Consider the following 12,294-nt stretch of genomic DNA (forward strand, 5'->3'; position numbering starts at 1 on the left):
GCCTGCCAGCTGGCATTGTTTAGCTGACGGGATCTGGAGGAGACCAACTCTGTGGGATCTTACCAGTCGTTGGGAGTTATGCGGTAGAAGGCGGTCTCGAAGATACCCTGGCCCTGAGCCATGTAGGGCTTTAAAGGTAATAACCAACACCTTGAATTGTGACCGGATTTCATACATCAATTATCTTTTCCCTGCGACATCTCGGTGTTGTCTTCCATAATTCATTCTTCTTCTATATAGTTATTATTTCCTCTATCTTGATCCTTATCCAATCCATAATATCAATTCGTCACTAATATAATATTCTACTCATCACATATTTGTACATACTTATAGACTTAATCATTTATATCTCTTCTCCAACCCATGATAGAAATAATTCCAAATTTTAAAATATTCTGAGTCTTCTCTATCCTTAATCATCAAAGTTAATCTATTCATTTCAGCAGTCTAATTTTTTTTTATTATTTCTTTTTCCAAGGGTATTTTCTCTGCAGACCATGACTTCATTGTTCATTACTTCATTGTTGAAGTAGCCGCTGACTTGGCATGCATTACTGAGACCTGGCTGGAACAGGAGGTGGGGATTCCTCTCTCTGAAACATGTGCGGCTGGGTTCTTCATGTGGTATCAGTCTGGGGAACTCTGGCCCAGAGTGAAGGAGTTGAAGCAAGGAAGTCCCTATGAAACAGGGAGCACTTACTGTGTCTCACTGGTTCTCCACCTTCATCCAGGGTTTGTTCCAGTTCATGTTGATGGGGGTGGGAAGAGTTCCAGCCTGTGGCTTCAACATTGTACGGTACCCTAGGGCTTGGCATCTCTTATCTTCTATTTATTAACATCTACATGAAGATGCTAGGTGAAGTGAGCCAAGGTTTGGTGTGAGATATCATTAACATGCCAATGATATGTAAAGGTAAAGGTTCCCCTTGCACATATGTGCTAGTCATTCTTGACTCTAGGGGGTGGTGCTTATTTCTATTTTAAAGCCGAAGAGTCAGCGCTGTCTGAAGACGTCTCCGAAGACGTCAAGTGGCTGGCATGACTAAATGCCAAAGGCTGTTACCTTCCCACCAAAGGTGGTCCCTATTTTTCTACTTGCATTTTTTTTACGTGCTTTCGAACTGCTAGGTTGGCAGAAGCTGGGACAAGTAATGGGAGCTCACCCTGTTACACAGCACTAGGGATTTGAACCGCTGAACTGCCGACCTTTCGATCAACAAAGCATCTCAGCATCTTAGCCACTAAGCACCACGTCCCTGTATACCCAATGAAACCCAATCATATGCCAATGATACTGAGTTTTATATCTCCACCCTGGGCCATCTGAGTGATGCTGTGAATGTCCTGTCACAGTGCCAGGAAGCTGTAAGAGTGTGGATGGGGTACAATGGGCTTTGACTCAACTCAGCAAGACTGAGTGGCTGCGATATTTGGGTCTTCTGGTGACAAGGTTGTTCCACCATTCATTAGATGGAGTGGCACTGCCCCATGTGGACCCACTGCACAAACTGAGGTATCTTCTCAGACTCATAGCTTCTTTTAGAAGAGCAGGTGGAAGCCAAGGCCAGGAAGGCCTTTGCACATTTTAAGATTGTGCACAGTTGCACCCATTCCTGTTTTGGGAAGCTCTGCTCACAGTTCTTCATTCCTTTGTGGATTACTGCAACATGCTCTACAAGGGGACGCCCTTGAAGAGCATTTGGAAGCTTCTACTGATGCAGAATGTGGCTGCATAGGTAATAAATAGTGCTAGTATGATTTTGGGTGCAATTTGGGATGCTGGTTATCACCTTTAAAGCCCTTTGTGGCTTGAGGCTTAGTTACCTGAGGACCACCTTCTCCCAGTTGTTTCTACCTATCCAATTCAATCTGGCAAATTGGGCATATTATGGGTCCCATTAACTAAGACACATTGGCTTTCAAGGACCAGGAGATATGCCTTCTGTGCTGTAGCCACAATTCTCTCTTCAGAGATTAGATTATCTGGACCCTATTCATCTTTTGTAAGACTATGAAGATCTGGTTATATGCGTTGGAACCTGAGTACCGTGTTTCCCTGAAAATAAGACCCTGTCTTATATTTTTTTGAACCCTGAAATAAACACTTGGCCTTATTGCCATGCACTCAAAAGCCCAATTGGGCTTATTATTAGGGGATGTCTTATTTTGGGGAAAACAGGGTATGTTTAAGGACCCTGTTTCTGGACTATATTAACATCCATAGCAATACTTTTGATTTGGCGGCCATATATATTTATTTGCATTGTTTTATTGTTTTTATATTTTTTATCATCTATGCTATCCAGAGTCACTGATTGATATGATTGACTATAGAAATAAGATAAATAAATAAATAAATAAATAAACAAACAAACAAACAAATAAATAAATAATAGCATTTTTAAACTTCCTGCATGCTTGCTTTTAAGTAAAATTGTTTATAACAGCAGTAATGAAACAGCAACAAGATGCAATCATAATCCTGGAAGAGGATTCCAGCCACCCAGTGAAGGTATTGGTTCATAGCAAAATTACTACGCAACTTCCTCCAGGTCTCTTCCATTCAATCTGCGTCATCCAGAGCAGTGTTTCTCAACCTTGGCAACTTTTAAGTTGTGTGGACTTCAGCATACTGACTGGAGAATTCTGGGAATAGAAATCCACACATCTTAAAAGTTGCCAAGGTTGAGCAACACTGCTCTAGAGAATAAATGAGCAGGAAGAACGGTAATGTTTTGCATCAAAAAGTATTGCTGAGCTAAGCTAAAGATCCATCTAATCCAGCAGCCACTTCCCATAGTTGCTAACCAAACAGCTCCAATAAATTTACAAATAAGTACTTTTTTCCTGCAAGGTCCTCCCTTAGGGCTGTACCTCCTTAACAGCTGCTATTAATTAGTATAATGTGTCCTACAATGGGAATTAATTAGTATAATGTGTCCTAAAAGTCATTATCTCTAATCTTTTTAAAGTGGCATTGTTGCATCTTGGCATATCTAATCTCAGAATGTGAGATGTGATGCAGGAAAAACTGTCCAAAGAGTTTCTCTGAGTAATCAAACTGGATTCTGAAATCAAAACTTGGGAAAACTGCTTAGTTTAGAAGAAAAAAAATGAACTGAAGATATCTAAAAGATGTAGAAATGGTAGGGTTTGTAAGTAGAAAATTTATGTCCAGCCAGTGGTAGGTTTCAAATTTTTTTACTACTGGTTCTGTGGGCATGGCTTGGTGGGCGTGGCCTGGCTTGGCTTGGCTTGGTGGGCGTGGCTTGGCTTGGCTTGGCTTGGCTTGGTGGGGGTGGCTTGGTGGGCATGGCAGGGGAAAGATACTGTAAAATCTCCATTCCCACCCCATTCCAGGGGAAGGATACTGTAAAATCTCCATTCCCTCCTGATCAGCTGGGACTTGGGAGGCAGAGAATAGATGGGGATGGGGCCAGTCAGAGGTGGTATTTATCGGTTCTCCGAATTACTCAAAATTTCTGCTACCAGTTCTCCAGAACTGGTCAGAACCTGCTGAAACCCACCTCTGGTCCAGCCCCTTTTTTGCAAAAAAAATTCAGTTCAAAAACAAACATTCTACACTGTGTCTACTTTGCTATACATAAAGCAGATGATTAGACCAGTTCATTCATTATACTACCGCTGTGTATCTTTTAAGACTTTCTGAACAAGCAGAAAGTTTAATTTCATCTCTTTGCTGTTCCAACAAGCCAATCAATATTATTGAATCATTCCATTTCCTTATGGAAATTAGCCAGACTATATGCCATTGAGAGTAAACCCAAACAGTAATTATTCAGGATAACACTAAGCCAACCTGTGAAAATAACTTTCTGGTTCCAGATATGAATATCACTCTGTATCCTACAGCACATGCTGTCTTCTGGTGGTCTTTGCAACAGAACTCTTGAAGTCATGCCAATCCAATATCAAAGGGCCACTGGCCTAAACAAAGGCCGTAAAGTGACCAAGAATGTGTCAAAACCATGACATTATGTGGATACCATCAGTGGCTGACCCAACACACGAAATTTGTGTGGGACACAATCTGAGAAATGTGCAGATTTGCATCATATGATGAGAGATGAGCAATGGAATTGCTTAAAGTCTTCAAAGAAAATGGAGCTCTGAAGTTCACAAAGAAAAGGGTAGAAACTTATATTCATGCCAAGATATAGCGGGAAGAACTCAGCAATGCCCTGTCAGCAATGAAGAAAGCAGCAGCCAAGAAGAACTGAATTCTGCATCCTTATTCCCAGTAAAATTTATTTCAGAAGTCCCTCCAAAAATTGCACCTTTTCCCTATACGTTCTGCTCCCTCCCTATCTTTTAATCATAACCTATATATTATTGTCATAACCTATATATTATTGTGATTGTGCTTGCATGCAAAATCAATATATGATTTTATTGCTTTTAATGATGTAAACCACCCAGAATCACCTCACAGCAACAGACAAATTAAATAAATAAATACATAAATGGTTGAGCTGTCTTCCAAGACAATAGTAAAATCTGCAATTAAGAGATTATTTGGGACAGTATGTTAAACTGGACATTAAAATCACTGTTCCTCTAAACCTCTTTATTCCAACATTTCTGCTTATATACCTATGCATATAAGATAGCATAAAATGCATGTATGAACAAGCTTGCAACTCAGCTTGATGGTCTCTGGTGAGATCAGGATAAGGCTGGGACTTCTTCAAACTCTCAGCAGCCTTTGATTTGACAGTTATTCCTCGTTTAACAACTGCAATTGGTTCCGGCAAAATGACATGGCTAAATGGCACAGTTGCTAAGCAAACCATATGCTAAAAGCTAGAGAGATGCCTGGATGGTTGCTGCCATTCAGATAAAGTCCTGTGATGCAGCCATGCAATGGTTACTTTCATTCTGACATGCATTACTCTAGGTGCAGTGCATTGGTTTTTTACTTAGTAATCTTAATAAAAGATTTTTTTTACTACTGTTTAATACCATTTATTGTTGTTGTAAAGAGCTGCTATCTGAGACGGTGGCTAAATGAAACTATCTGTATTGATTATGACATCCGTACGGTATCCTTAGACTGATCTGGGGGCTTGGGAGTAGGTAGAAGTTTAGGATTGTGATAAATTTTCTTCTTCTTCCAGGACTGGTTCTGGTCATCGAGAAGAGGGGGACGTGATCTAGCTCTAGAGTCCTTAGAAGTCTGCACTCTCTTTAATCTATTTAAATTGACACAAAGCCACTGACTGAGATCATCCATTGGCATTGGATTAGGTACTGTAGAGAGTAAAGAAAATGCACTTGCAGAAATATGAAAACTTTATTGACAAGTGACAAGAGGCAAAACAAGTGTGATCAATGTGTTGACAGTACTCAGTTGTATATCTCTAGCCTGGGCCAACCAAATGATGACATCTTTAGTCAGTGTCTGGAGGCTGAGAGAAAAACAAGCTTTAGCTTAACCCTAAGCAGACCACATGGTTATGGGTTTGGGAGCCTCCTGGATCTAGGGATTCTCCACCTTTTCTTGTAGGTGGGTCACACTGCCTCAGAAAGAAATGCTGTACAATGTCTTGGACTCTCAGATCTTCCTTGAATAGCCAAGAGAGCATTTGCTCAAATCCATCCTATGAAATAAAGTGTGCCCATGCTCAAAAAGCCTTATTCACACTTATGTCTTGGTCCATAAAACTATTGTTAGACTATTGTTAGACATGGAATTACCCTTGAAAATACTTTGGAAATTGCAATTGACAAAGGATGCAATGGCCCAGGTAATTATGGATGCACAATGGTATACCCATGTAATACTACCCCTTCATAAGTTGCATTGACTATGCTTCTGGTTGCAATGCATTTATGAATTTCTTAACGACGGAAGGGTTAGGTTATTTGCAGGACTGCCCGTATCCAATTGTTTCTTCCCGCCCCTTTTCAAAATTTGTGTCATCTAGCAGCACCCAGAAAGCACATATAGCCTTTGGCATAGCGTACCACTTTCTCACTCCAAGATTCAAATAAGACCTGTTTTTCCCCCAGGCACTGGGCCACAGCATTGAATGGGCCTGTTTGTAACAACTGGAATGCTGAATGGTTGTGGGATGGCATTAAGTACACTAAATTTTCTTTTCCATTGCTGGTTTTGTTTTTAATCCTATGTTAGCCACCTAGACTTGTAATCTGCCAATTGGGTGGCCATATATATCAGCTAAATAAATGATAAATACTTATAACCATGAATCATTAATAAAAGTTGTGGCAAAAATGTTGATCTATCAGGCTAACAGTAGTGGCTTTCTATGGAAGTGATGCAGGGGAACTCTGCATTTTCCTGATAACCCAGTGCTCTTCTGTTCACAAGCCGAAACACCGATAAAAGGTGAGCCATAAGGACGCTATGCCATGAAATACAAAAAGGGAAACCAGGAATATGGGCTGCATAAACCTCCAGCCAACAGATTTAAATTATTCTGTATGAGGGGAGTCCCACCTCACATGCTGCTTCCATTAACCAGCATCATATCCCTGGTCAATGGGAAACCACTTAGATGCTTCTCTGGAGAACAACACGGTGCCGGAGCTTCTGGAAAGCTAAAGTCAAAACAGACACAGAGAGTTGCCTGCCTGAATTGGCACCAGTCTCCCAGCTGCAGAACACATGAGGCACCAGTTTGTCTTCTTAACATTAGCAAGGCCAGGAAGGGATTCATTAAAGAACTGAAAGCCACAACTTGGCTTCTAACATCCTTGCATCCCTGTCCAGTTTTATATAGCAAACATTAGATCAGCAGAGAATAAGGATTATGCATAGAAGGGATGCTTCAAGCTGATGAAATGCACCCTATTATCCTTCAGTTTACCCATGTTCTGTTCAATAAATACATCACATACTAGCATTTGGAAAGCATATTCAGATGCTGTGATTTCTCTACATCTACAAAGATCAGAATACAGCCAGCCAGAAGAGTACTGACACTTTTGAACTTGGATATTGGAGAAGATTGCTGAGAATATCACAGACAGCCAGGAAAACAAACAAATCGATCATGAAACAAATCAATCCATAGTTGTCACTCAAGGTACAAATGGCCAGGTTTTGGGAATAGGTCAGCGGTGAGTTTCAATTTTTTTTTTACTATTGGTTCTTTTGGTGTGGCTTGGTGGGCATGGCATGGCTTGGTGGGCGTGGCTTGGCTTGGCAGGGGAAGGATACCGTAAAATCTCCATTCCCTCCCCACTCCAGGGGAAGGTTACTGCAAAATCCCCATTTCCTCCCGATCAGCTGGGACTCAGAAGGCAGAGACTAGATGGGGATGGGGCCAGACAGAGGTGGTATTTACCAGTTCTCCGAACTATTCAAAATTTCCACTACCGGTTCTCCAGAACTGGTCAGAACCTGCTGAAACCCACCTCTGGGATAGGTTATGGATAGGTCATCATGGACACATGATGACCTATCATAGCACATAGCACATAATTAATCAATCCAAGATTGCTATAAATTGGGTAACTACTAAAAGCTGCCTACTGGATTCAATCTGAAAACTGAGTATAGAAAAAAAAATTCTTTGTAAAACCAAATGCAGAAGACAGTTGAATAATTTGGTAAGAAACAGTTATACTTATGAGTTTTCTTTGTTTGTTTTAATTATAGTATTTCACTACAAGATTTATGATTACTGGTGGCAAAAGTCTGAATGCTCTCCATCATGGGAAGTCTCTAGTAACGGGTACACTTTACCCCTTCTCTAAAACAAATATTTTCCCCCTCTACAGAAGGACTATCGAATGACAGAAAAGGCTCCCTACATGAAAAGAATCAATCCATCTTTTGCACCAAAAAAAAAAAAAAAAAAAGCATTTCCCCAAAAATACATTTTCTCTTGATTTCATGGTTTCCCTTAACTTAGAGATAGCATATCTTTTTCCTATTACATCTTTATTTCTCTTGACTATCCAAACAAATGGATTTCTGAAAACAAGAACATTTCTAAAACTCATTTTCCTTATTCTCTATCAAGTGCCTTGATAACCAGCTATATAAAATTTTAAAGATTAAAAACCAACATGTTAAATAAGGAGCCCTGGTGGCGCAGCAGACTAAAGCACTGTTATTAACATCAGCTGCCTGCAATTACTGCAAGTTCAAATCTCACCAGGCTCAAGGTTGACTCAGCCTTCCATCCTTTCTAAGGTAGGTAAAATGAGGACCCGGATTGTGCGGGCAATAAGCTGACTTTGTATAAATATACAAAAGTATGAAGGCTATTGCTTAACGCATTGTAAGCCACCCTGAGTCTCCGGAAAAGGGCGGCATATAAATCAAATTTAAAAAAAAATTGTACCTAGAAACAACTGCAAATATTTCTGCTCTTCTAGCAGGAATTTTATCTTGGTGCCATGCTTCCTTGGCTTCCTTGCTGCCATTCTGTATCAATTCCAACTTCTAAAAGATAGGTGCCGCATAACAGTTTAATCATGATGAAACTAAGGCAATTAAAAAACTGTTGTAGTTGGTGTAATTGTACAAATTTGATCTTTGCTATTGCTAAAAGTTCAGACACAAATAAAAATCAAGCTGAATGCCACACTGTCGATCTGTTCTTTGGGGTAATATACAATCTTATCGAAAAGAGTCTAAAATTAATATCAAAATTTGGTTGTCTATTTCCATTTTTCTTGACTTTATTTTAAGCATGTTCACCTTCATCTGGCATTTGTTACTTTAACATGCCTTCTTCAGGAAACTCCAGCCACAAACAAATGGTAGAACTTAACTCTTCAGAAGTGCCATATACATAGAGATAATCCCCTCTTTAATGACCACAATTGAAACAGCAACTCTTTCGCTAAGCAAACTGGTTGCTAAGAGGGAAATCGCATGACTGCCACTGTGCTTTCCTTTTGCCCACTCCCTTTGGAATGCTCACCAAATAATTAGCAAGAAAAGAAATAATGTTTTTATTTACATTAACTGGAGAAGAAGAGATTACAAGAGACTAAGTAGGCAAAATCTTGTAATTTAATTTAATTTAATTTATCAAATTTCTATGCCGCCCAACTCCCAAGGGACTCTGTAATGCCTTCCTCTCCAATTTCTCTACCATGCAAAGGGTAAAATAAAAGGAAAAAATACAACAGGTCAGGCATAACACAATGCGTACATTGTAACTTCAAACTCTTACTGAACAAGGCAGTCGGTAAATGAGGACTAACTGTACTCAAAATCCAAAGTAATAAAGACAAGGATTTGCTAAGTTTTCATCCTTATGATCTGGCCGAACAATACACTCCAAGATCCGGTTATCTTGTTCTGTGAGGAAGTTGTGAATTCTCCAACACTGGAAGTTTTTAAGAAAAGATTGGACAACCATTTGTCTGAAATGGTGTCGGGTTTCCTTCCTGAGCAGAGGGGTGGGCTAGAAGACCTCCGAGGTCCCTTCCATTATTCCCTTCTGTTATTCTATTCTATTCTATTCTATTCTATTCTATTCTATTCTATTCTATTCTATTCTATTCTATTCTATTCTATTCTATTCTAGTGAATTACTAACTTTCTAATTGCTTCTACATAAGTTCCCATAAATCTGATCTGAGTTGAAGCCATAGCTTCAGCAAAATTATGGGAAGACAAAGTAAGAATACTTTCAGGAAAATGCTTGAATTGATCAGCTTCCCCAAAAATAAGACCCTGTCTTATATTTTTTTGAACCCGAAATAAGCGCTTGGCCTTATTTTCGGGGAGGTCTTATTATTTTGGGGCACGTGGAGAAAACTAGAGGAAATGGCGGGGACCGGCTGCACACGCATTTGAATATTTTTGGGGAGGGCTTGTTTTCAGGGGGAGCTTATTTTAGTGCATGTGCTCAAAAGCCCGATTGGGCTTATTATCAGGGAATGTCTTATTTTAGGGGAAACAGGGTATTTTAAATGGTCATATCATCTATCAGTCTAAAGCAGCCCCTGAAGTGCTGTATTTGGGGGCTGCTTTAGTGCTATATCTCCCTGTCCGTCTGGACTAGGCTGGGCTGAGCTGAGCTGAACTCCAAAGCAAGTGTATTCAGTACCACTTACCCAGGGACATTGGGAGAATTCTGGGCAAACTAAGTATCCTTGGGAATGATGCTGAAGTTTGGGGAAGTCTTGGGGAGTCATTGCTTCAGCAGCACCAATACAATCCACACACTATCCTATATTGCCTTAGCACTATAGCAAAATGCAACCATAGCAAAATGCAACCATAGCAAAATGCACATGTCTGTTTACTGTGTACTGTGTTCATGTGTACTGTGACATAAAATCCCCGGTATCAAGATGGGTTGTTACAGACTTCTTTCTTCCCATAATTCTATCTAGCTTGTTTAACCATGATGTAACCTAGTGGACACAATTGCAAGAGGTTTGATTGTTCCTTTGCTTACTTAATCTGTAGCTGTTTATGACTATCAAACTCAATGAAGGAATGGAACAAATTACAATTGATCTTCATGACTACATGCTACATATCAAGTTATTACATCTCTGCTCTCTTGCACATCTTTTATCCTAAAAGTCACTGTAGCATTTAAGAAAAAATGCAAGAATTATAGAAATTCTAACATTAATTTCTCACAGAAGGACAAGTTCAAATGTGATCCATATTTAAATGTGTTGGGATAGTTTTAAAACTTTCTCTGAAACATGAGAGATAATGAACAGTTTTAGAAATAATGCCACTTGTTCTGTTTTGTTCATAAAACCTTAAGGTCCAGTTGCCTAAGAAATTACCATGAGGCTATAACAACTTTATTTACTTGGCAAGCCATATCTAAAGCTCTAATTGAGGCTAAAGTTCAGTTCCAATTTATTGCAGCTGCTGTATTAAGGATCTCTTGGAAAAAAAAAATAATTTTAAGAGGATTCTTCTCTTTAAAAGCCATTTCCTTACACGGGAAGTTGTGGAAGATAGCAAAAAAGGAGGGGGAAAAAATGACTCCAGAATTTTACAAGCAATACTAAAAAGCATTTTGGAAATGGTGTATTAACCAACAATTTACAAAAACTCTTTTTACTGTCTCAAAAAGTAGTCCATTCCACGAAACTTTTAATATAGAGTGATTTTTTTATCCCAGTTCTTGACAGACAGCTGCTGTGCTTCAGGAAACACGTTATCCTTAACAAGATGCACATGCAATGAAAAGCATCACTAGATTTCACTCTGGGAACTACAGAAAAGGAGAAATCTGGCCAGTTCCTTTGTTGCTCCTTTTAGGAGCAAGTGGATCAGTATCTACATACTTACTAATTATTAGATCTATGAAGACAGTTGTGCTTCATCTTAAGAAAATGATGGAATTCTACACATCTAGAGCAGATGTGACATGTCTTCTCAGTGAGGCCTCACATTATTTGATGCATTCAGCACTTCCAGGAATTCTTTTCTTGTTGGTCTGTAGTCATAAAAGTCTGTTCAATTGGTCCCAGGTAGTTGTTTACGTGTTTGGTAGCTTTTTCAGTTGTTCTCCCTAGGAACTACCTAATGAAGAACTCAAAAACCATTTGTAGAGCAAAGCAATATGGCTGCTTCATTTTGCACTTAGAAGGAGGGGAGGACACAGGATGCAACTTCAACAGGGCTTTTTGTGTGAATTTTCATTCAAATGAAAGCTTAGCACAATCTGACTAACTATGGATATTTAGCTATGGTGAATTTATCCGCTGAAAATCATATTTTCTGCAATTGTACTGATCTGGTTGTTCATGATAAAATTGTGGATTCATTTTTATATCATACAGGGGGGGAAATCAGCATATAAATCAGCATATAACAAACATTGCTATAACAGATATTGATCACTTAGGATTTCATACAGATTACTGAAACTATCTCCTTGCTGGCTGACAAACTTCTAATGCACTAAATAGGTGTGACAAAAATGAGGGAAGGCTTCCCAGTTCTTTTATCTTATCATTTCAAACATCTGAAGTTTCGATATATTGGAAGGTCTTTTTCTATACGTTTTTATTTTATGTATGCTGCCCATCTCACTAACAGCTTTAAATAAACTGGGGGAAAGTCTCCTACCAGGTTTATGACACTGATTCTCCCTTTTCAACTGTGAAGCCTTTGCTCTGCTCTGCTCTTTGAAGAGAACATTTAAAAAATTCATTTTATTAAAAAAAAAAATGATAAAAGTCCCAGTGCTGCCCTTGCATGAAGCATCGATTTACTGCTAAGTTTACATTCAACACTGATTTAAATGGAGATTTAAAATATCAACCCTACTTGGAGGTTATAAGGTGTTCCAGAAAAACCAC

At 39.2% G+C, this 12,294-nt stretch overlaps 1 protein-coding gene and 1 pseudogene across 1 annotated transcript in view; one reads left to right on the plus strand and one right to left on the minus strand.

The window, feature by feature from the left end:
- DKK2 (dickkopf Wnt signaling pathway inhibitor 2) overlaps positions 1–12,294 on the minus strand; it is a 63,313-nt gene that overhangs the window by 35,504 nt on the left and 15,515 nt on the right. The gene's annotated exons all lie outside the window — the stretch shown is intronic.
- On the plus strand, positions 3,922–4,244 carry LOC117679917 (large ribosomal subunit protein eL36 pseudogene; annotated as a pseudogene).

This window comes from Pantherophis guttatus, chromosome 8 (assembly GCF_059756535.1).
Source record: "Pantherophis guttatus breed Tessera chromosome 8, ASM5975653v1, whole genome shotgun sequence".
Lineage (NCBI taxonomy): Eukaryota > Metazoa > Chordata > Lepidosauria > Squamata > Colubridae > Pantherophis > Pantherophis guttatus.